We start from the raw sequence: 24,557 nt of genomic DNA on the forward strand, positions 1-24,557 counted from the left end.
TTTGTTAATGTCAGGGACTAACATTGGCTTCTGAGTCTCAAGAGTTCGTGAGAAAGTCCGTTGCCATGTCCTTTTACATTGCATATGTCGCGGAATCTCCGAGGATTCTAGGTGCAGCAGCACTCACCTGCCTGCACCCCTGAAGTCCCTCCTCTCGGCTGCGGGGTGCATGGGGGCGCTCAGGAGAGGCACAGCAGCAGGCTGGGAAAGCACCTATGGGTGCCCAGGGCTGGAGGGCTCCCCTGAGACATGCACGTGCGCCTCCTTTGCGGGAGCCTCTGTGCAGGGCATGCAGTGCTGGGCTAGCTGGCTGCAGCTGCCAGGGAGCAGCCCCCATTAGCATAGAGACAGAGAGCAGACACCGCGCAGCCTGAGTTGATCACACGTGTCTGTAGCGTATGTGTGAACAGAAGTGTGACAGGCAGCAGATGCCTGTTCGCGCCAGATCCTGTTCGCGCCAGATCGTGTCTGTCAATGTGTGTTTCTGTGTACCATATGAGCACTGTGTGGTGTGTCAGTGTGTGTGGTTGTGTGTGTCTGTGTCCAAGCAGATGTGTGTGTGTTTGTGTGCAGATGAGTGTGTATGTGTGTCTTACGGACACTGTGATTCTCAGTGACTGTGCACACGTGTTTTTGTCTAGGTATCAGCATCTAGGAGTGCTTTGTTTCTACATGTGTTTTTCGCCGTGTGACTGTCAGATTGTAGGTGTCTAGATATGATTGTCCGTGGATGATGGTTTGGAAGTGGTGCAGGTGTGCTTAAATGTCAGAGTGAACGTGTTGTTGTACGTTTTATTGCTTCATTCTCAAACTAATCCTTATACTGTTATGTTAAGAGGAACTACTTGCTGTTTGTATTTTATCACCTACCCAATTTCTCTTTCCTTGGGTTTATAACCTGTAGTCTACGATACGTATTTTCTATTGAATAAACGCAATGAATGTATAAATATAAAATGTGTTTCATCATTTGGGGAACATACCTTAATTCCTGGAAAGTGAGTCGGGCGTGTTGGTGCCTGATTACAGGTTGCAAATAATTCACAAGGAAAATTGCGAGCTAAAACATATTTTTTTAAGTACTTAAGAATAAATCAATAATTTGTCATTTATTAAAGTCTGGGCCGTACACGTTGGCCCTTGGCCTACTGTTTCACTGGAAATATAAATGCGTCTCTCGTTAACTCTTGTTTATGTAGCGGTTGGGTGGATGTAATTGCATTACACACGTGCCCGCTGGATGATTTTATAATTCGGTGAACACACTTTAGCCCATTTCAGTACACATCAGATGTTCTAAGTGTGCTAGAATTTAGATTATTTTACCACATGAGCTTTTAATCTAATCAAAATATGCCTCGACGTTCTTTAACCCTTTCAATTCCTACACGGAAGCTGTCAGTCCAGAAGAGGTGTACTCCTTCTGTTACAGCCTATTTTATGCAAACACAAGGAAATGATGGATGGAGAGTGGGAACTTTTCAGACACTCATCCCCAGTTACAGATCTGGGTTGAATCCATCATCGTTCTTTAGCTCACTTCGGCACCCCAGTTCAGACCCAGCCATATGCAAATCAATCTTGATCCGATTCCTCATGGGAACAGTCCAGCCGGAACTGCCAAGCCAGGCCTTCCCTGGACCGGAAACAAACATCCTGGGACCGGTTCGGGGTAACTCCCCTCATCAGCCAGGCTAGCTTGAATCCAGGGGCAAAGTGAGCAAGGGACCCACGTCTGAGCATACCCTGCCAACTTATGGTGAGCAAATCAAACACAAGGAGATGATGGACGGAGCGCTGAAACTTTTTATACACTCACCCCAGTCACAGATCTGGGTAGAATCTATCATCGTTCTTTAGCGCACTTCGCCACCCCAGTTCTGACTGAGCTGTATGCAAATCAGTCTTGACCCTGTTCCTTATGGGAACAGTCCACCTCGAACTGCCAACCCAGGTCTTCCCTGGACTTGAAAAAGTGGCAATTCAGTCTGGACTGTTCACATAGGGAGCAGGGTCAAGACTGATTTGCATAAGGCTGGGTTTAAATTGGAATGGTATGGCGAGCAAAAACACGATGGATTGAGGCCCAGATCTCTGTACCGGGTTGAATGTTTCACATCGATTTCCATTCTGTCCATCAAATGTTCTTTTTGCTGAAGCCTTTTTTTAAGGCATCACACTCTACTCGCTTTTCTGTCATAATGCAGAATACTAGCCACTCACACAGGCAACAGCTGTGCTACATCCAGTGGCAACTTAAATTGCAAATATCATAAGTCCGTACGTGGATGAGAATCTCAGTATAACAGCAGTGATCACTCAAGAGCAGTGCACTTTTAGACTTTTATAATGATCAACTGTAAATAAATGTAGGTATTTATTGGTTTCCCTAGAAATACTACATCACATTTTGATATGAACACTCAGAGCATGTATGAAAATCACATGATTGATATATCCCAAACTGCCTGTTCATGGCCTGCTCTCTTCCAAAACAATAAGGGTCTGATTATGACTTTGGCGATGCAGCGCCGGGTCCGCCCCACAGCTGCATTGCTAATGCCATGGTCAGGCTGCCTGCCATTAGGAGTTTCCTTATCTCTGCTGGGCTTTGTTTTGGCATTCCCATAGTGGTTTTTAAGAATAGGAATCATTTGTTAGAGCTGGAGAGAGTTGGGGACACAACCAGTGGCAAAGGAGGTGTTAATGATAAAAGTCCACTAAGGGGCAATGATGTGTTTTAGATCTTGGACGAGGTTAGAAGGGAGGGGATCCTTGGTGTGTGAGGTCGGCTTGAGTTTGGAAATTATGTTGAGGACTTCATGGTCAGTTATGGTTGGAAATTATGCCTGGAGGCATTGTTTTTCAGATGTACACTGGAAAGGCTGGATTCAGGAGAAGTTGAGACGGGACTGTGAGTTGAATGGTAGGGAGGTGGTGGGGGGTCAACAAGGGAGGTAAATTGATCGAAGCATCTACGGGGAGTTGAGGGGAGTTGAGGCTTGAGTTAGATGAAGGATGGATCGATTTTGGCTATTTTATCTGAGAGGAAGTTAGCAATATCCTCGCACCTCTCTGTTGAGGCCATCAGCTCAGGGGGAGTAGAAGATGTTTGTTTTCTTACAATGTTAAACAGTTCCCTGGGCCTGTTTTTGGCACAATTGCATTGTGCTAGAAAGAAGGTTGCTTTTTCATTGAAGATGTTTTTTTGTAAGTTGATCTGGTGGATCTAAGGAGGGCGGGATGGGAGGGAGAGGGGTGTTGTCTCCATGTTCTTTCGGTCAGTCTGAGAGAACATCTTTCATTGTTAAGATCGGAGTTGAACCATAAATTGGATGGAAGATTTCTTTATTTTCTTAGTGTGGGGGGCGCTAGTTGGTCCAGGACATCCTTTACGGTCTTGTTGAAGTGTTCAGTGAGCTCATTGGCATTTTGGGAGAGGGGGGTGAGAAGGAGTTGGGCTTGGAGTTTAGACTCAAGTACATCAGGGGGGATTTGACTAAGATGTCTTGTCCATTTTAAGGGTTTGATAATTTGTGAAGGGGGAGAGGGGAATTGGTTTCAATCTTAAATAGAATGAGGTGATGGTCGGACCAGTCGATGGGGATGATATTAGAAAGGGAGGTTGAGTCATTATTGGAAATGATGACGTAGAGAGTGGGTCCTTTGATATGGGTTGGATTTAGACATAGTTGTTTAAGGTTGTTAATCTCTAGGAGGTTAATGAGGCGGGTTATTGTGGGATCCTCAACATTGTTCCAATAAATGTTAAAATCTCCTAAAAAGAGATTTTTTGAATCGGAAAGTGAGGATTTGTGTAAGAAAGTCAGAAACTTCGCCAGCGAAAAGAAGAGGTTCACCCGGAGGGGAGGAGCTCTGTGCTGTAAGTTCAACGCCAAGGTATTCAAAGGTTAAGTGGTCTGATTGCTTTAAAAGAGAGAGTTGAAGTTCGTTTTTATAGATTATAACTAGACCACCCCCTTTTCTGTCAGGTCTGTCTTTCCTAATGATATGGGGGTGAGCAAGTAAAGAATAGCAGTTGAGTGGTCAATGAGCCTGGTTTCTGTAAGGAAGGTGATGTTGATAGCTTTGTTAGGATGGTTTCAGATATTTCAGTCACATGTCAGACAGCAGATCGGCAATTTACAAGCATGCAAGAGAGGGGATTAGGGTTATTTTTGGTAGGATTACAAGGGTGGATTGTGGTAAATTGAGCTGGGGGTTTGGTGGAGAAGGGTGCGGAAAGGAGTCTGTTATTTCCCACAATTACTGGGATATTGGCGTATGGGAGGGGAAGATCTGCAATCAAAGGCTTAGGAAGGTAGGAGTTGCAAAGGTCAGTGAGGTCAGAAGTGGATAGGTAGCTAACTGCGCGGAGAGGCCTATGAGATCGGTTGCATACGGGTGAAGTTCTCCATCGATTATGTCGAGAAATGTTATGGGAGCAAGAACAGAGGGAATCAGTGAGATTAGGAAATGACATGGATTTAAGTGTGTTGTGATCCTCTCTAAATTGTGCAAGTTCAGTCGTCAAGGTTGAGAGATTACGATCTAAATTTGTTAAAATCTGAGTTAGAAGATTGAGTGGGAGCTCAGTTGAAAAGGAGGGGGGTATGGAGTGGGTTCCGTGTTGGTGGGGGAGAGAAGTCTGATGTGCAGAGGGTGAGAGAGGTCTGGAGGGAAGGAGTTTGAAAAGTGATCCGGCGATTAGGTGAGGTGTTAAGCGAGAAGAAAGGTGGGTTAGTCATGGAGTCAGTCCAGTTGGAAGGAGATGATAAGTGGGCATGAGGGTTGTGGGGAAAAGGCACTACAGGTTGAGGGGGAGGAATGCAGTTAGGAGAGGGAGAGATTGGCGAAGGGGGGATAAAGTAGGAAATTCAAGATGTGGAGGTAGGGAAATAGGAGAGGTATTAGAGATAAGGAGCAGGATTGGAGTAGGTTGGTTGGTAGAGGGAGTAAGAATTGGCATGACTGCTTGTGTAGTTGCGACGTATAGGGGAGGATGGGACAGACCAGGCGGGTGGGAGACGTCTTAAGGGAGTCAGGCAGTTGGGTTGAAGAAGGGTTAGGAACTGGTTGAGAGAGTTGGTAGGTCAATGTACTAAAATGGTTCTCTAAGAAGTTGGGGTGGTAATCAGGGGCTTGGATGAGGACGTTGCCAGATTTGAATATGGAAATGGAAATATCCCCGGTAAAGGCTGGGGAGAGGGTAGTAGACAATTTGAAACCATGTGGAATATTACTTGATTTGGTGATTGTAAGGTGGTGAAGGAAAATGCTTTTCCATTTGGAGGGGTGCTTGGTAAAGAAGATGTACTTAGATTTTATAGGAGAGGAGAGACTGAGGTAGGTATCAGCTATTAAAACTTCAGGGTGACGAATCAGTAATTTATGTTTACATTTTTTGGGGCGTTTTTAGAAAAGTTGGAAGGGTATACGATGTTCCATTAGTTGAAGCCTTGTCTGGTGAGGGCAGGATCAGGAGGAGAGAAGTGAGGAAGTGGGGGACATGATCGGGACTTAAGATGAGGAGTAGGAGGAGAGCAAGGAGTGGGGAGATATAACGAAAAATAAGGAGGGGAGTAACAAAACTGGAGGGAAAATAGTAAGAGAGAAGTGGAGAGTCAAAGTTAAGTGGGAAGGGAGGCAAGATTAGTCAGAGAAAAATAAGCTTTGAAAAAGAGAATTAAAATGAGGGAGTATCAATGAAGGGAAGCCTGGAGATATGAAGACGATAGCTGTGGGAGGGGGAGAGGGAGAAAGGAATGATAGAGGATGTAAGAAGGGGAGGAGTGAAAACTATAGGAAGAATTTATTAGGGAGATAGGAGAGAGAAAGTGAGGAGGGCAGAAGGGGTACTAAGTCATTGTAAGAAACAGAGGAGAGTTGCAAGTTAAGGGAGCAGAAAAAATTCAATTACTATGGTAACTTAGAGGTTAAATAGTGTGACCTTGTAAGTTGAATTAAAAAAATACCCGGCGTGAAATTGTCTGAAGGTTACTTGAACATAATCATTTAAACACAAAATTAGTTGTCAACAGTCCCGTGTTTTAACCACTTCGGCGCGTCGGACATTCCGCTGGGGTGCGGCTGATTCTGACGTGTGTGCAGATTAGACGGCCCCCGGACGTCCTCCGCACATGCCCACCGTGACGTCGGGGGTCATCCGACGCATGGAAATGGTGGAAAGGGAGGCTCAGGACGGTATAGAACAAGGTCTAAATGCAGGCACAAGGGGGTATGTCCAAACGGATAAGGGAGTAGTTACCATAATGCCCTATGCACACACTAATCAGTTATCATACAGTCGTGTCTATGTCACAACACCAGTATAGACAACCAAGGCCAACAGAAACACAAGGAATTTTTCTGCACAGTAGCGTGATAGTCCAAAATATTGAATTGTTCCAGAACCAGCCAGCCGACACGTGTTTCGTCGCGTTTGGAAAATTGTTTCCGCGACTCCTCAGGGCTGGGAAATATGCAAAATTGAATACGATATAACATCTGACTTGATGTTTAGTATAATTATAAACCATAAACATCCATTTGTGTGAGAAACCCATACACGAGGATCATCATGGAGAGTGTATGTTCGTGCGTCAACTGAATCATCATACCGTAGGTGAGAGAAAATGTGCCCAATCAGTTCTGTTGTGAAACATTGTTATGATTAGTTTAAACGATGTCTAAGAGTACACAGAAAGAAGTTCATACGCTGTCATTCAGTGTTTGAATTGTGAGTATCGGCGTGCGAAAACGTGAAAGACGGATACTATATATCAATCATGTGTTTCAATTTCACACGTGCAGTTACGCCGAAGTGTGGTAAGTGTGTGAAAACAAATCATACCTGTAATTCAAATTGCGTGGATAGAAAGGTCTGAAGGGAAGGAAAGGGAAAAAGGGGAAAACATAGGAGGCATAAGCTTGGGGCAGAGTAAAGGCCCGAAATTGAGAGAAATGAGGAAGCAAACGGAGAAATTACTAGAGTAAGTTATTGGTGTATAAAATAGCTCACTGCTCCACCGGTGATAATTCCGACCCGGCAGGGCCCGTGACCTACAGTCAAAGTTGTTGACTGTACTGAGCTGTTTGAGCAAGAATGAAAAAGTTGTATCAATCAAGCGTGCTTTCTGTGAAATGCATGAAGCATTTGATAGTGCAAAATATGGGAGTATGAAAGAATCGAGCAAACTACCATTAAAGGAAGTGTGCTCCTGGAATAGTAGTATTCAATGTAAAATCGAGGTAGCTGTGTTCATTCGTGAGCACTCCGATATTCTCATAAACGTAAGAAGGCGTTGGGAGGTGACGCTGTAAATAATCCAAAATAATCCAAAATGGGCAACTCTTATATACTCTGTACATTGTTTTTTTTTTTTTTTTTTTTTTTTTTGGGTTAAAAACTTTTATTGAGCAATAAAATAAGAGTTACAGAGAGGGGCCTACAACCACACGGGCTGGCCGCTAATAGCAACGCACAACATAAGTAGCGAACGATCATTCCCGTGGCCGGGCACAAAGAATGTACCAATTATTGCTCGAAGCATAGAACAGGACATAACAATTTTTATATTAATCATAAAAACAACAAACTCTAAACAAGGCGAATGCACAGTAATCAAGTCAGCCCAGAAGGCGGAGGGGAAAGCAACTAATCAGGAAGACAAAAGCAAAGCAATGAAACTCGGCATGGCCGGGGGGGGGTGGGCCAGCGGGGAGGGCAGGAAAATCCTAAAACCATATGAAAAATTTTCGGGAACGTCAGCCTAGGGAGATAGGGTAACATCGGGAGTGTCAACCAAGGGAGGGGCACAAATATCTCCACGATATGCATTCCACTGACCCCAAATCTTCGTCCACGCCCTGGGTCTGCCCCTAGCCACATAGACGGTCTTCTCTCGGAACATGGACCAGTCCATGTTATCCTCCCACACCGAAACTTCGGGAGGTCTGGATGCGCCCCAAAGTTGCGCAATATCCCGCTTCGCGACCATGTATCCCAAGGTCGCCCATCTGGTCTGGGCCACAGAATAGTCGGTGGGTTCCCACACGTTCAACAGGCATCGTCGGGCCTCAGGCCGCAGGGTAATACCAGTCACAACAGTCATCACCGCAAGCACATCAATCCAGTAGGCTGCTACCACCGGGCACTCCCAAAGAATATGCAGAAATGTAGCACTCATCCCACAACCACGCTTGCATAAACCATCCGGGGAAAAACCCATCACAACCAGACGCGGACCAGTTACATACACCCGGTGGAGGATCTTAAGTTGAACCAAACGGAGACGGGCGGGGATGGCGACCTCTTTCGGAGAAGAGAGTGCCGACTGCCAATCCTCGTCATCCAAGTCCAATCCGTCACCGACCCAAACCTCCCTAAGTCGGACCAATAAGTCAGCGCGATTATTAATCAGTTTCTTGTAGATAAGGGAGATAGTGCTATCGGGCAGGTGTCCATCCAGTATACGATCCTCAAGGGGGGAGGACTCGGGCAGGGTCACAGCAGGAGTCAGAACTGAGGCCAGGGCATGCCGGACCTGCAAATACCGAAAAAACTCTCTATCACTCAAGTCATATTCTGCCTTAAGGGCCTGGAAAGACTTCACTCTACCCTTCACACAGACGTCACCCACTTTACATATCCCAATCATATCCCAGCGGTCAAAGCCCTTAGTAGACCAGAGACACCCCAAACGTTCAGAAGCATAAAGCGGGGTCGCCATTGTCAGTCGATTCTCCCATCCCAAACTCACATTCGCGGCGCGCCACACATTGACTGCGATCCTGGACGGGCCCACAAGATGGCGCCCGGCCGATCTGGAATAAAGCGCTCTATTAAAATCCCCTCCCGGCAGCTGGAGTCTATCCATCTCAAAGGCCGGATCTCGACCCGGGGAATACATTGCGTGGTTAATGGCAGACAGCTGGGCAGCCCAATAATATCTCTTGATATCGGGGAGCGCCATGCCCCCGTCATACCAAGGGATAGTAAGTTTCGCAAGGGCGATACGTGGACGCCCGTCCCAGATCAGTTGCCTTTGAAGACTCTCGATCTCCCGGAAATAGGTAGCGGGAATGTCGTCATAAGAATTTTGAAGCGCGTATAGGAATCGCGGCAAAGACATCATTTTAAAAAGGGCAGCCCTGCCCAGAGGAGACAGGGGTAGCTTACGCCAACGGGCCACATCCAGTCGCAGTCTAAGAAGCGGGGGGAGGAGGTTACGCTCGAACCGGAGTGAGGAGTCCAGCGTAATAAAAATCCCCAAATACTTGAAGCCAGATTGGACAACCTGGATAGGAAACCTGTCCGGTAATGGGGGCAAAACACCCGAGAGAACATATACACAGGACTTAGCCCAATTAATAACCAGACCCGAGTTAGCACCAAACGAAGTAAGAACGTCGAATAAGACTTTAAAGATTTACGCGGGGAAGTAAGATACAGAAGAATGTCATCCGCGTAAAGCGAGACGCGGTCTTCAAAATCCGGTGACCAACGGATCCCTTTGAGTGAAGGTTCCCATCGAAGCCACGCAGCCAACGGTTCCAGAGCAAGCGCGAAAAGCAACGGAGACAGGGGGCACCCCTGACGGGTCCCCCTACCAAGACAGAAGGGGACAGAAACTCGACCGTTCACCACTACCCGTGCCAAGGGTTCGGCGTATAACAACTTCACCCAACCAATAAACTCAGGTCCAAAACCGAATTTCTCAAGAGCTGCCCAAAGATAGGGCCACTCTACCGTGTCAAAGGCCATCGAGGCGTCTAGCGAAGCCAAAATGGCCGGCTCCGTCGAAGCCCCGCCCTCGCAACAGCTCCATGGAGACGGCGTAGGTTAAGAGCTGTGTTGCGATGTGGGATAAATCCGGACTGATCCGGATGAACCAAGCCACTAATGACCGTCAAGAGGCGGGTTGCCAGGAGCTTAGCCAGGACCTTGGGTTCAACATTCAACAGGGAAATGGGCCTGTAAGACGAACAAAGGTCCCGAGGTTTACCTTCTTTGGGAATAACAACTATCGTAGCCAAACGCTGATCATATGGGAGAATACCCCGTTCGCGGGATTCCAAAAACATGGTACGAAGATAGGGCGCCACCCTGTCAGGACGTAGCTTGTACAATTCAATTGGCAATCCATTCGGGCCCAAAGCTTTGCCCGAACGGAGTGAGCGAATGGCCGTCGCTATCTCGTCCGTAGTAAAAGGGGACTCCAAAGAGACTCGGTCTAAAACGGAAACACTGGGCAGAGCTATATCACGCAACAAAAGGCGAGAGTCATCAACATCCCGTTCAGACACAGGGGTATAAACCGCACGAAAATAATCCGCAAAACATTCAACTATCCCAACCGGGTCTGTCACTCCCACGCCACTCGAAGTCTGAATCACAGGCACCACACGATTCGCCCTCTCCGTCCTATCCAACCATGCCAGTAATTTACCCGCTTTGTCCCCCACATCATACAAACGACCCTGTTGTTCCCGAAACATCAGTTTAGCCGCATCTGTGACCAAAGACTTATAAGCAAATTGTTTCAGACCCAGGGCGTGGAGTTTATCAGATGTAACGTTCGATTCTAGGTCAGCCTCTATCTCAGCAATCTCCCTCTCAAGGTCTACCACCTCCCGATTCCTCGTCTTTTTGGATTCGGCAATAAGGGAAAGGGCCTGCCCGCGAATCACTGTCTTAAAGGCCTCCCACAGGGATACAGCAGAGGAGACGGAACCCTCGTTGTCTAAAAAATAATTGTCCAAAGACTTAATCAAGAGATTGCGGGTCTCGGGGGAGGTGAGGTACCATGGGTTGATAGGAGCCACCCGGCCCGCCGCCTCCACCCCCACCTCAAAACAAAGCCAGAGCGGGGAATGATCAGAGATGCCCCGGGGGAGGTGCCTAATCTCACGAACCGCTGGCGACTGCGCCGCAGGCATCATGAAATAATCCAGTCTAGACAGACTCCCATGGGCCCCAGAGTGGAAAGTGTATTGAAGCTGAGTAGGATGCATAAGTCTCCAGCAATCCACCAAGCCGAACGTATCCAGAAACCCACCCAGCCACTGTTGGGCCAAAGGGGTGTCCCTAGGGGGGTGACGATCATGTAGACCGGAGAGCACAGAATTAAAGTCACCTGCTATGAAGAGAGTACTATCAGGGAGGTTCAACAACACACGGCCCAAATCGGAAAAGGTAGAGGTCTGTAGACCGGGGGCACATAAACGGCAAACAAGGAAAGGGTTCGACCCTCATAGCGACCCACGAGGACGGCGTAACGCCCCCGATCATCAAGGATCACATCATCAATAGCTAGGGGGAGGGAAGCCCGAACAAGGATACCCACCCCCCTGGAACCCGTGGTAAACCCCGAATGTGCAACGAGGCGATAGCCCCACCTATTCATTGCACGACATGTATTGCCTACCAAATGAGTCTCCTGTAGAAAAACAATATCTGGAGACAAACGTCGTATACATCGCAACACCACACCCCGCTTAATACGATCCCCCAGACCATTAACATTCCACGAAATAAACCTCAACCCGCTACCCCCCATCCCATACAGCAACGCCGCAACCCCCCTCCAATGAGCATGACATCAAAAACATCATTAGCAAGATAGAATCGCCTTGAGAACACAACACACAAACATCAAACTTCCCATCCACCCACCACCCAACAATCGAAGAAACACCCCCCACCCTGCACCCCTGCAAGAAGCTAAAAAGCCACCCCAACATGCAGTGTGCCTGTCGCCCAAGAACCCCCATTCTACAAAAAGACCCCGGAGGAGGAAAGGCTCTGACCCACCCGCCACCCCAACAAGAAAAATAACAAAGAAAACACTCAGACAGCAGAGGCACTTAGGCATAGAATCCCAGAAGAAGTTACTTTACACGAGGACCCAGGCATAAACAAACAGTTTAGCTCTCTACACCACCCTCAGCACCACCCGGGTGGGCGGCGGACTCAGCCGCAGGAGGTCGGTCCGGCAGGGAGTCCAGCCAGTCATTCACAGAATCAGGCCGATCAAAGAAAAAGGTTCGTTCATTGTACTCAACTCGCAGCCTGGTCGGAAAAAGCGTAGCGTAGCGCAGTCCCATGTCCCGGAGACGCTTCTTGACTCCACGGAAGCCCATACGCTGTTTCTGCACCTGTTGAGAAAAGTCCGGATAAAAGTTCACCGTGGCATTCTCAAAGGCCACCGGGCCCTTCACACATGATGCCTGCAGGATAGCGTCCCGATCCCTATAGTGGAAGAGTTTCGCAACAATAGGCCTCGGCGGGGCGCCAGGCTTACCCTGGCCTCCCGGAACAAGATGGGCACGCTCCACTGCGAAGAACTTACTCAGCCCAGACGGAGAGAGGTAGTTCTGGATCAGGTCCTCAACCAGGAGATCAACAGAGTGCGGTTCTGGATTCTCCGGAACGCCAACCACACGCACATTACAGCGACGCGCCCTGTTCTCAAAGTCCTCCAAGCGCCGGGTCATGAAATCGTTCACCCTACAGAGATTGCCAATCTCTGTCTGTATCTCCGAGACGTCTGCCGTGAGGCTGGATGACTTGAGATCCAATGACTTCACCTTCTCGTTGGTTTTAGATAGGTCGGCCCGAATCAAGTTCACATCAATGGCCACGGTGTCGATTTTGTGGGCCAAAGCCTCATATTGTTGACCTATCGTTTCCTTCATGCCAGAAATGGCGCCCATGATGTCCTGCAAGGACGGTTCCGTTGATGCGTCCACGATGTGGTCAACCGCACTTGGGCCAGGCAGGGCGGCTCCGGGGGACCCCTTCGCATGGGTGTAACGGTCCATAACGTTAGACTGGACCGGGCCCCCACGCAGGGGCGTCTTGGTCTTTCGTGTCTCTCGGTCCCCTCTGCCCGCCATGTCGGAAACCGCGCCACCAGGAGACTCACTCGACCCAATGGAAATGGCCACAGGAAAGTAGGGCGTCGGGACCAAAAGGCCGCTGCAAGGGTACCACTAGGAGAGGACCAGCCTGAAAGGAGAATAAGCCAGCCAAAGGCCCGACAGCCGTACCGTGTGCCGGACCCAGCCCAGGCCAGACTCCCCTGCCAGATGTCTCAGTCTGAGGCAGGATCGAAACCGAAACTTAAGAGGGGGACCCACAAGTCCAATCCCCTGCCGTTGTTGTTCAACTCCGAGACGGCCAGAGAGCCTCACCCAGTCCCGGGCGCACCCCAAGGGCGGACCCCGAAAGTTCAAATCGCCGTATCTTCGGCGCCCCGGGTCCAAATCAAATTCCAAAAATCACAGGAAGATCAGCCCAGCGTCCTCTACATAAATCCTCGTGAAGAATCAGGATATGTTCAGGATATCATGCCGGGAGTGGCGGGGGTCCGGAGAGCGCTGTGCTCACGCGGCCATCACGGATGCCCGCCAAGCTCCTCCTCTACTCTGTACATTGTTAACAGTTAGATTGTAACTGATTTAAACCATAAGAAAGACACTACTGATGTGTGTCTTGGATAATATCCAGAAGTTACCAGTAAGCGTTCTCCTCGAGGCGGTATGCCCGGGAAGTCGTTGTCGTGTTGCTATGGAGCGGATAACTCCGAGTCAAAACGGTATTCTGAAACAGAACGGAAGGTGAATATTATTCACCATCCCATGTTTGCCAAGTAATGTGTCTCTTAATACAAAGTTTGGTGAAAAGTCCAAAGTGGGGACTTACTTGGTGGCAGTAGTAGGTTGCTGATTGCTTTCCTTACGGGTCTCCATGTATCGTTATGAACATATTCGAAGAACATCCAAGTCGGGACTAATGACTGTACATGTTGTGAGTGCTGCTAGCGCGAATGTTTGTTTGTTTTAAAAAAAAACCTTGTCCTGCACTGTTGTTCTTAACTTCGCTGTTCTTAAACCACGCTGTACTTACTTGCACTAGGCACTTACTCCAGGCTCGTGTGCTCCGACCCCGGTCTACCACAGCTGTCGCTGCTTGAGTGGAGGGTGGACACACACGGCCTGACACTCCCCCTGGCACGCTCGACGCTTCGGCTAGGCCGCAGGCGGAGCAGTATTAATCGGCAAGCAGGGAGTGCGCAGCCAAGTTGTGAGTGCTGCTAACTCGAATGTTTGTTTGTTTTTTAAAAAACCTTGTCCTGCCCTGTTGTTCTTAACTTCTCTGTTCTTAAACCACGCTGTACTTACTTGCACTAGGCACTTACTCCAGGGTCGTGTGCTCCGACCCCGGTCCACCACAGCTGACGCTGCTTGAGTGGAGGGCGGACACATACGGCCTGACACTCCCCCTGGCATGCTCAACGCTTCGGTTAGGCGGCAGACGGAGCAGTATTTTAACTGCCATGAACCGACCGTGCAGCGGGCGCGCCGCTTGCGTGCCAAAGGTAAGCCTGTCTGCGGACACATGATGGTCCAGGCAATACTTCCAAAAGTTTGCCGCCACATCCGAGAGAGCCCTCGAGCGCGTGCCCCCAAGATGGTTGATGTACCGGATGGAATATATGTTGTCCATCTTGAGCAGAACACAAGATCGAACCAAGTCTTTGGTCCAACATTGGATCGCAAACGACCCCGCTAAAAGTTCCAGAGAGTTGATATGCAACTGTTGCTCCAGAGGAGACCGCACACCTCCTGTTGTGAACTCGCCACATCGCGTGCCCCAGCCTGATCTGCTGGCGTCTGACTCGATAACGATATCTGGCGCAGAACCGAAAATCGCCCATCCATTCCAGGCTTCCATGTTGGAAAGCCACCATTGTATCTCCTCCCTGGCTTCCGCAGAGAGGGGCACCTTGTGAGAGTAGGAGAGGCGTTTGCAAAGGTGCTGGGTCTTGAGGCCTTGCAAGGCCCTGTTATAAAGGGGGCCTGGGAAATTAGCTTGAATGGACACTGACCGAAGACCTACGATGCGGGCTATCTGTCTGAGGGAGAGCTGGTGCTGGGGGAGAGCTCCCCTCAGTTTGTGATGGATTTTCGTCATCATCCGGGAGAGAAGGCTGAGAGTAGCAGTGACAGAGTCGATGGAAAACCCCAGGAAAACTGCTTATTGGGATGGAACGAGCATTGATTTCGCATCGTTGGTCACAAAGCCCAGGCTTTGGAGCAGATTGACCGCTGTGCGAAGCTGTTGAGACAGAGCCGTGGGACATTGTGCCATGAGTAAAATGCCGTCCAAATAAACTATGAGTCGCATCCCGGATGCACGTAGGCGTTCGATCACCGGACGCAGTACCTTGGTGAAACACCAAGGAGCGGATGATAGACCGAAAGGGAGTGTGGTGAATTTGTACACTTTGTCTCGCCAAAGAAACTGCAGGAAGCTCCGATATGTGGGAAAAATTGGGATGGTCAGTTATGCGTCTTTTAGGTCTAGAAGCACCATCCAGTCGTTCGGTCTGAGAAGATCGCGAAGTAGATGGATTCCCTCCATCTTGAAGTGGCGGTAAACCAGCCACTCATTGAACTCGCGCATATTGATGACGGGCCTCTGGCCCCCCTCTGCTTTGTCCACCACAAAAAGATTGCTGATGCAGTCTCGAGCATGGGAAGTGGTTTGTACGACTGCCCCTTTGTGCAAAAGAGACTGAACCTCCCGGTCGACCAAAGCGTCGTCCACTGCCGAGAACACCAGAGGGCGTGGCAGAGCCGGCTGGAAGGGCTCCCCGAGAAACTCTATATGAAATCCTCGGACAGTTTGGAGTACCCATGCGTCGCCCGTGACAGAAGTCCAAGCCTGGAAAAAATGCGCCGGCCGGCCCCCCACTTTTAGTTGGGAAGAAGGGACAAAACTCACCGTAAGAACTGGACCACCACGGTCCTTTCCTCACCGTCCCCCCCTGGTAGGGAAGAAGTTGCCGAATCTGGTCTGATCCTGGTAAGCTGCTTGGTTGGAGCCTCCTCTCTGCTGGTTAGGACCGCCGGACGAGCAGCCCCTGCCTCAACTGGCCCCCTGGAAAACCCGCTGGCTAAAGACCTTCCGTAGAGAGGTTTGCGCCCTGTCCAAGGATGTGAATGTATTCACGAAGCGCCCCAGTTACTTCATAAAGGGCTCGCCAAAAAGGCCTTCTTGGGCAACGGGTTCCGCCTCTGAATCCGCCAGATCCCCAAGTTTGGGATCCACTTTTATCAAGAGGAATCTTCGGCGTTCTGTCGATATGGCACAGTTGGCATTCCCCAGAAATACCACCACGCGCTGGGCCCAAGATGAGAGATTTTCCGGAGAGATCAGGGCTCCAAATGATTTGGCTTCTTCAGCCATATCAAGGATTTTTGTTACGGGCCCAAGAATGTCAAGGAGCTTGTCTTGGCCACCTTACCTTCTAAAGAGCGGCAAGGACACTCCGCCCTAAGACAGTTACGCACTGAGGCCTCTAACGGCCAGCGGATGCGGCTGGTGACGTACTGGGAGACCTTGTCATAGGGCGCCCAGTCTGAGGATCTAGGGTGCAAGATGTCGTCGGGATCTAGCATATCTGCGCAGAGATTCTGCTAATCTGCAGGAACAGGAGTGGCAGGTGCTGGCTTCGAAGGACGCCAGGGACGTGAAGGACCAGCTTCCTCATTGTCCCCTTGAACAGAGTCCCCAGGGGTGGTCGTCGTAGGGGGGGTTTGCTAGCTAGGAATGCCCGCTTGAGGCGAGCAAAGGCATTGGTGTCAACCCCCACATCCTTGGCACGCTTGGCGGGAGTAGGTTGAGTGTCAGCAGTGGCATCGCTGGTAGGGAGAGAGGCTGGAATGGCTTGAGCTACCCTGGCCAATTTATCACAGGCTAGCTCGATTTTACAGGAGAGGCGGTCTTCTAAGGGGGCCATAGCCTGCTCCACCGCTTTATGTATGGAAGAATTTACTGTGTCGTAGAAATCCTCATCCCACTGCAATGCTGTGAGTGGGTCTTCCTTCCATCTGTCATCCAGGTAAGTTTCATATTGATAAGACTCCATGATGAGACTAGAAAAGCACAACCTAGGTAAGTTGGAAGTGGGTGTCAGCCGACTTTTCAGCAAGCAGAGCTCTTGATCGGGAGCCAGGCCCTGGGACCTACCAAATAAATGGACCCCAGCAGGACATAGCCTGCAGTACAGACTCAGAGGAGCGTGAAAGTAGGCCTAACAAATTACTTTCCTCCGCGGCTGAGCACAATCATCAGCTCGCAGCCTCACATAGAAATTGTACTGACCTTTCCCTCTAAGGCGTTCAGGGGGCGTTCAAGGAAACAGCTGCCTAATGGCAGAAACAGACCGCAAGTGGTGTAGTGGCAGGCGGAGGCTCACTCACTGCAGTGCGTTCCGAGATTCAAAAATGCACGGAATGCGTGGAATCTCAGGAACGCACTCAGCGAGGAGGATGCACACATGCCCCCTCTAGCGGTGAAAACAACGCACCGTGAGCCGCACCAAGTACACAGCCGCTAGGGAGGAACACTCCCGCGGCTGGAAACGAGTCAGCCGAGTTGCGGCTGGAAACGAGTCAGCCCACTCGTGGCTGACTCGCACCTGACAAACATGCGGAAAAGCACACAACAACAGTATTCGGCAAACGGCTAAGCAATAAACAGCAAAGCATTAAGAATAAATGGCGCATGAAGGTCCTGAGCACTTTCCTGAGGCGGTAGCCGGGAAAGATAGGCATTGTAATTTTACTTTTATTAGTGTGTTTTAAAAACTGTTATTTGCACCATCTCCCCTGTTGCCTACTCACCGCATCTCTACCCTGAACCCTCGCAGCTGATTAGGCGCTGTCGCAGGCATAGTTTCGGGATAAGCCGCCATTTTGGTGGTATTTGCAGGGTTGCGGACCAGTTGTTGGGACACTCCCGCCCCGTCTTGATATTTAAATCGCGCTGGGACTCTCGCGCGCAAACTAGATCCTGAGCACTTTCTTGAGGCGGAAGCCGGGAAAGATAGGGATTGTAATTTTACTTTTATTAGTGTGTTTTAAAAACTGTTATTTGCACCATCTCCCCTGTTGCCTGCTCACCGCATCTCTACCCTGAACCCTCGCAGCCGATTAGGCACTGTCGCTGGGATAGTTTCGGGGTAAGCTGCCATTTTGGTGGTATTTGCAGGGTTGCTGACCAGTTGTTGGGACACTCCCGCCCCCTTCCTGCCCCATAAATGTCCATCATTACTCGGCCGCGCAGCGGGGGGATCCAGCGGGCGAGCCTAATGCAAGCCCGTCTGTGCTCGTCCGCGCCTGGACGTCTCCTTTAGCCAAAACCCCTGGCCAAAAACTGAATGACCCTCTCTGCTATGATAGAGAGACCCTTTTAGCACTCTATCCAGGTACCGGGGTATGTGGTAAGCTAACCTCTTGTTTGGGGGAAACAGAAATGAAATGTTCTATCTGTAATTTCAACACACCCGCCCCTAGTCGTGCTCGTGTAGCAGCGAAAAGAATCCATCAAGCCCAGCTGAAAATGTTCCAACTAAATGAAAGATCACTTGTCAAGCACCATATGGAAATTCACGATTTTATTTCTGAGGAGTCCCCGAACATTCTCTTTGTATGTGAAACTTGGCTCAAGGACGATATGACAGCCGTACCCAATCTCACCCTTCCCCCGGGCTATTCCATCAGCACCATAAACAGAGACTCCAGGGGTGGGGGCATTGCGATAATTTATAAATCTCAGTATCCCTGTTCATTTATTAAGGAGGATATCAGGGAATGTGAATGCGCTCGTTTTAAGCTAGCTATACGCCCTCATTTCACCTTCTCTGGACTGTTTATCTACCGCCCCCCAGGGACGGCTACTAGATTCATGGAGGCGCTGTTGGAGAAAGCTAGCGGACTTGTGGTGGGTTCGGCCAATTTCACGATTTTGGGTGATCTTAATCTTCAGTTCGACCTGATTCATGAGAGCGCCATATGTAATCTATTAACCGACCTCTATGCTCTGCAGCTGGAGCAACGAGTGTCCGATGCTACGCACATAGCCGGACATATACTTGATCCGTTTTTTTCAAACATCCCCGCCATGAATGTAGTAACGCCCAAGCCCATGGGATGGACCGATCATTTTTTGATAGAAATAAGCTTATCTATTGCAGACCCTTATAGTCTAGATACTGATAATTTGGTCCTTAGACACCCATGGCATAAATTTAAACTTGAAGATTTTCACGCCTTTCTTACAGCCAATCCCTTAGGGGATATGGCAAACCCTGAGGTGGCGTACACCGCTTTTTGCGACTGGATCTCAAAGGGTCTGGACACCTTTATTCCTGCCAAATGGACCAAGGGACGCACTTCCAACTCGAGTACTTGGTATAATGATTCATTGAGAGCCCTCAGGAAAGTCTGCAAGAAAGCGGAACACGCTTGGAGAATGGATTACATAGGTGGAGAAAAAATTATCTATCTGTTCAAAATCAAGCTTTACCATAAAGCGATTTGTGCTGCACGTGCAGCTTTCTATGCTAAGGAAATAAAGCTAAGCTCTAATCCGACTAAATGCATATTTAAAATCTTTAAAGAGCTTAGGAGTAATAAAGCGGCCTTGCCTAGTATAGTTTCCACCCAATACTGTGAGGAGATTGCGACTTTTTTTTGCAGAAAAAGTTCAAAAGATTTATCAATCTTTTCCACACGTGTCCCTTGAGGCCACCTTCCCAGTCGCTAGGGATGAGTCCTGCCCTACGCTATCAGCCATTCCGGAGATCTCTGAGGAGGAAATGTCCAGATTGTGTGGCAGAATCAAATCTGGCTCCCCCTCTGATCCTATGAGGCCGCCCCAATTTATTGAGTCTCTTTCGCTTCTTCGGCAGCCGATGTGTCAAATATTGAACCTGTCCTTCTCCACGGCAACCATTCCAGGTGCCTGGAAACAGACCTGGGTGTCTCCCATTATCAAGAAGCCTACGCTAGACCCTTCTAAACCTGAGAATTTTAGACTAATCTCTCTTCTTCCTTGGGTGGCCAAGATTGCAGAAGCTCACGTCAATACCATCCTATCCCAATTTCTGAGCTCCTATGATATTCTGGACCCGTCGCAGAACGGTTTTCGGGCGGGCCATAGCACGGGGACGGCCCTGTTGGCCACCTCAGAACATCTCCGGACCATCCTGGACGCCGGTCAAAGTGCAGCTCTGATTCTGCTACACCTCAGCGCAGCCTTTGAAACGGTGTCACATGACATCCTTCTCTATTGCCTGGAGGCAGTTGGGGTCACCAGGACAGCCCTAGAGTGGTTCACGTCATTCCTGACTGGGAGATCTTTTCCTGTGTCGGCCCCCCCATTCCTCTCTCAATCCCACTCCATCGGACAGGGGGTCCCACAAGGCTCAGCATTGAGTCCGTCGCTGTTTAATCTCTATGTTCAACCTTTGGCCGCTGTCGCTAAGAATTGGGACCTTACGAGGGTTTCCTATGCTGACGATACCCAGCTTGTTATCACCTTAGCTGAGGGACCATCGATTTCGGCCACTAGATTCAGAGACGGGGTGACAGCAGTGGCTCAATGGATGGCAAACAATTGTTTACAACTGAACGCGGGTAAAACTGAGGTTCTACTGGTGGGTAAGAACGCTGCTCTCGGGAATGAACACTGGTGGCCAGCACCTCTAGGTGCTATGCCCATGCCTAAGACAGTGGTAAAGAATCTTAGGGTCTGGATGGATTCCACGCTTAGCTTCCAGACCCATAGAAAGAGAGTCGCCGCCACCTGCACAGGCTTGCTAAGGGGCCTTAAACCTCTTTTGTAATTTTTTGACCCAGCAGTACGGCAGCGTATTGTGCAGTCTACTATACTTTTCCATCTAGATTATGCTAGCTCTCTGCTTTTGGGGGCTAATAAAGCAGAGATACGGCGACTACAACAAGTTCAAAATTCTGCAGCCAGAACTCTGGTAGGTCTCCCTCGCTATTGCCCGGTTAGGGCCACCATTCAAGGGCTGCATTGGCTTCCGATTGATAAGCGGATCCAGTTTAAAGCCCTTTGCCTTTCTTTTAAGATTCTAAAATGTGGCAGCCCAGCGCCTGTGGGCGATCTTTTGAGCCCTTATGTTCCCCACCGACAGTTGCGCTCGCTGGGACAGCACATGGTGACTGTCCCGCGGTTCAAACTCTGCCGGGCAGGAGGCCGCTTGTTTCACTATTTGGCTGCTAAGCTATGGAATTCTCTGCCGCTACATATCTGGGGCATGGATGACTTGTTCGTCTTCCGAAAAGCCATCAAAACCTTCCTTTTCCCTCAGTATAGTTTATGGGTTTAATTACTTGCTTCCTTCGTTCTGGACTGTATGTGCTATTAGATCTGGTAGCGCCGGGACGCCCCTTCGCTGGGGCAGCTGTGCGCTTTAAAAAACTTTTAACATAACAAACATAACATAACATAACAAGGTCAGCTGCCGGGGCGCACTGTATCTACAACAACAGAGCGCGAAGGCTGGAGAACAGCACCTGAGGGGAAAAAGCAGGAAAAACCCCTTGAAACAGGCAAATTGAAACAATTCAATACAAAACTGAGTATACAGTCAATCTAGAACGAACAATTTCAAACAGCCAATGATATTTTAATAAAATCACGAGAGAAAAGTGAACATGACTTATCTGGCTGCAAGCAGCAAAGAAGGAGGGAGATTGGACAGTGAGAGAGGACTACCATCACCTCGGAGCCCTGTGATTGGTGCAGAGAGCAAGGGACACTCTATCGTTTTTTTGTGATATTCCCGATGTTTAATGGGAATAGTTGTTTGTTTTGGTGACTTTAGAATGGCTGCTGTCATTAAAATAAAGAAAGATAAAGCATAATCCTCGCCTCCGGTCCGGACATAGAATTCAGTGTTCACCATGCACAGTGTTCCATGTTGCTTTGTACAATGCTATATTTTATTATAATGCTATCTTGTACTTACTCCATTGTGCTGTTTTCCCCCTTAGCTACATCCTTAAAGTAGATAAATCAACTTTTGCCATTATTTTACTTTCATGCCTCCTGGGTTTTTTTTTCGTTTTACTGCTGGAACATGCCTTTGTAGTTATGTCACCCAACAGCTCCTCAGTGCCCTTAACAAAAGCAGCATTTACAATTGCAGAAAAATGACTGTGTGTAGTTAGGGCTGCTGACTACAGGATGAGAGTAATCTCACGCAAGCACCACAAATGACAAAATACCGCTTGTTTTCCTCTCTGGGTAGCTGGCAGTTCCTGGTTGGCACTAACCTCCAGCCATGCCTTGCAGAATCGAAGAGATCAAAGATTTCCTGTTGACAGGTAGGAGAAAAGACGCAAAATCTGTGAAAATTAAGAAGGACAAGGACAATGTGAAGCTCAAGGTGCGCAGCAGCAAGTACTTTTACACACTGGTCCTCCCAGACAAGGAAGAGCCAGGGAAGCTGAAGTAGTCCCTGCCTCCTGGTTTGGCAGTAAAGTTCTGAAGGAGTGTAGTAATCCGGACGTGTAAAGAAATCCAGTTGTTAAAATAAACCACTTGTTTATGAAACTTTGAGCGCCGTATTACCCGTTCTAAAAACGTATGACCCAACGTGAACTGCCGGTATTAGACATTGAAAAAAAGGTTTGGCACTCCCTGATTAAAAATAAACCTGAACGTAATGTCTTGGGTACTATCTTTGCAGCATGACTAAAGCTTAGGCCAGTTGTTTTCTGCACCTTCTGTAGTGGTTTGATTGCAAAATAAAGGCCACCTCTTTAACCCCTTCCACGCTCATGACGAGCTGAGCTCGTCATGAGTTGTGCCGCTCGCATGCTCATGACGAGCTCAGCTCGTCATGTAACGCGGTAATTTGAAAAACGCAGCGCGCAGCGGTTAAATCATATTAGGTCTGTATAGAAATATATCTATATAAGGTCATTAAAATGAGGGCCAAAGAATTGGGTAATTGTAAGACTTCCATTTAACAGCACTATCTATCAAACCTTAAGTGTGGCAGCTTGAATTTTGCCGTGCACTAGTTGCCTATTGTTTAATATTTGTCAGTCATGCATGCCTTTAGAGGGCTTAGGAGTGCAGTATCCCCAGTGTACTTTAATAGTGTTTAACAGTGTTCATTCATACGTAGTTTAACATGCTATGAGTTGGATAAGAGCTTGTAATTCAGTAAGGAAGCCATGCTTAGCAATGAAACCCATTACCCTTGAGCTACGAGTTCTGTTTTTGCAATTCCACAGGTTCCTTAATAAGAGCTGTAAAGTACCACTCCAGAACTAGAAGGTTTTTTGGTATGTGCCACCTCTGCTGCACCAGCCCTTTATCTTCTAGGCCTACCAGAAGCGATGTAGCAGATCTGTAGATGTGTCATCTACTCTGGTGATATAAGTACCCCTTTCCCAAGTGCCACAGATGTCAGGATTTGAAACCTGACCAAGCACTTTACTTGTCTTTTATCACCATGGTAGGAGTGAAATTGACATATTGTTTATTGAACATCCCGTTCAAAAACATGTCACCACTGATGTTTTTTTAGTATGAATAATGAATACAGCATCCTGTATCCTTAGCATGAGGACCACTGTCATAGCAATCCATTGGACAAGGTTAAAGCACTTAGAACTGCTCAAAGACTTCTTCTTCTGTGGAGGTAACTTGTTTCTGAGGCCTTTGTTGGTCCCCCTGACTGGCTCCCTGCCGAGGTTGGTCACCCCAAGTAACTTTAACTGACCACATTAGAAGTTGCCCAACTTTTTGCTCCAAAAGTTTCTAATCGTCAAATTTGTTGAATTTGCCAATGCTTGTTCAGGGTTGAGTGAAATGCTTTAATTTACTACACCTTGTAAATTCTATGTCTCCGGAACCCTCTAGTGGATCTTTTTTGTTGTAGTGTCTAAGATTACATACAAATACAGTCTATTTTTATAACGTGGTGTTGGATTTCTTTTGTGTCCTGTTGCTTTCTTCTTCGATAGTTTTAGTACAATGCTTTACACGTATAGTTTATAGTGCCAAACAACGGCGGACAATTTTTGTAAATAAAGGATCATTCACAACTTCAAAACATCACAAGACTTATTGATGCCTTGAATACTACTGGTCTCAATACCGAGTGGTGCACTGCTCCAATTTGAATTCTAAATGCTTTACACGTGTTCCTTTGTGTCTTGCTGCTCATAGCCACAGCTGCCCAGGTTTGAGCTGAAGGTTTAACAAACTAAACCTAAGGGTCCTAAAGAGGTTGGTGAGTGTATTACATGGTGAGGTCACACAACCACACCATATAAACACCACATTTCCTCACAAACTGCGAAAGACTATCATAATATAGCCCCAAAAATGTCACTTTATCTTCAAAATCCATGTTACAAACATTTTACAGTATACGTAATATTCAGAGACATCATTTTCACTTGCTGATGAAGACTGAAAGCCAACCGAATCAATGTCTAATTCTCTAGCCAACACTGTTTTGTGGATGAAGTAACTCACTTCTTCAGGGCTGAAGATCAAAATTGATGGCAGACTCCGATTGAGTTTTGTCATTGATTGCAGCACTCAGAAATTCTGATTAGATTATTTAATTCCTTCCAGATTACGCCCTGAGGGGCTTGACCTACACCTAAATTATCCTGGGTGATTAAGCAATCTGTAATGTTTTATTGCA

At 48.2% G+C, this 24,557-nt stretch overlaps 1 protein-coding gene and 1 pseudogene across 1 annotated transcript in view; both read left to right on the forward strand.

Moving 5' to 3' along the window:
- LOC144769114 (organic cation/carnitine transporter 2-like) overlaps positions 1–24,557 on the forward strand; it is a 739,817-nt gene that overhangs the window by 173,677 nt on the left and 541,583 nt on the right. The gene's annotated exons all lie outside the window — the stretch shown is intronic.
- Positions 22,170–22,343, forward strand: LOC144767031 (large ribosomal subunit protein eL38 pseudogene; annotated as a pseudogene).

The sequence above is a fragment of the Lissotriton helveticus genome, chromosome 7, assembly GCF_964261635.1.
Source record: "Lissotriton helveticus chromosome 7, aLisHel1.1, whole genome shotgun sequence".
Classification (NCBI taxonomy): domain Eukaryota; kingdom Metazoa; phylum Chordata; class Amphibia; order Caudata; family Salamandridae; genus Lissotriton; species Lissotriton helveticus.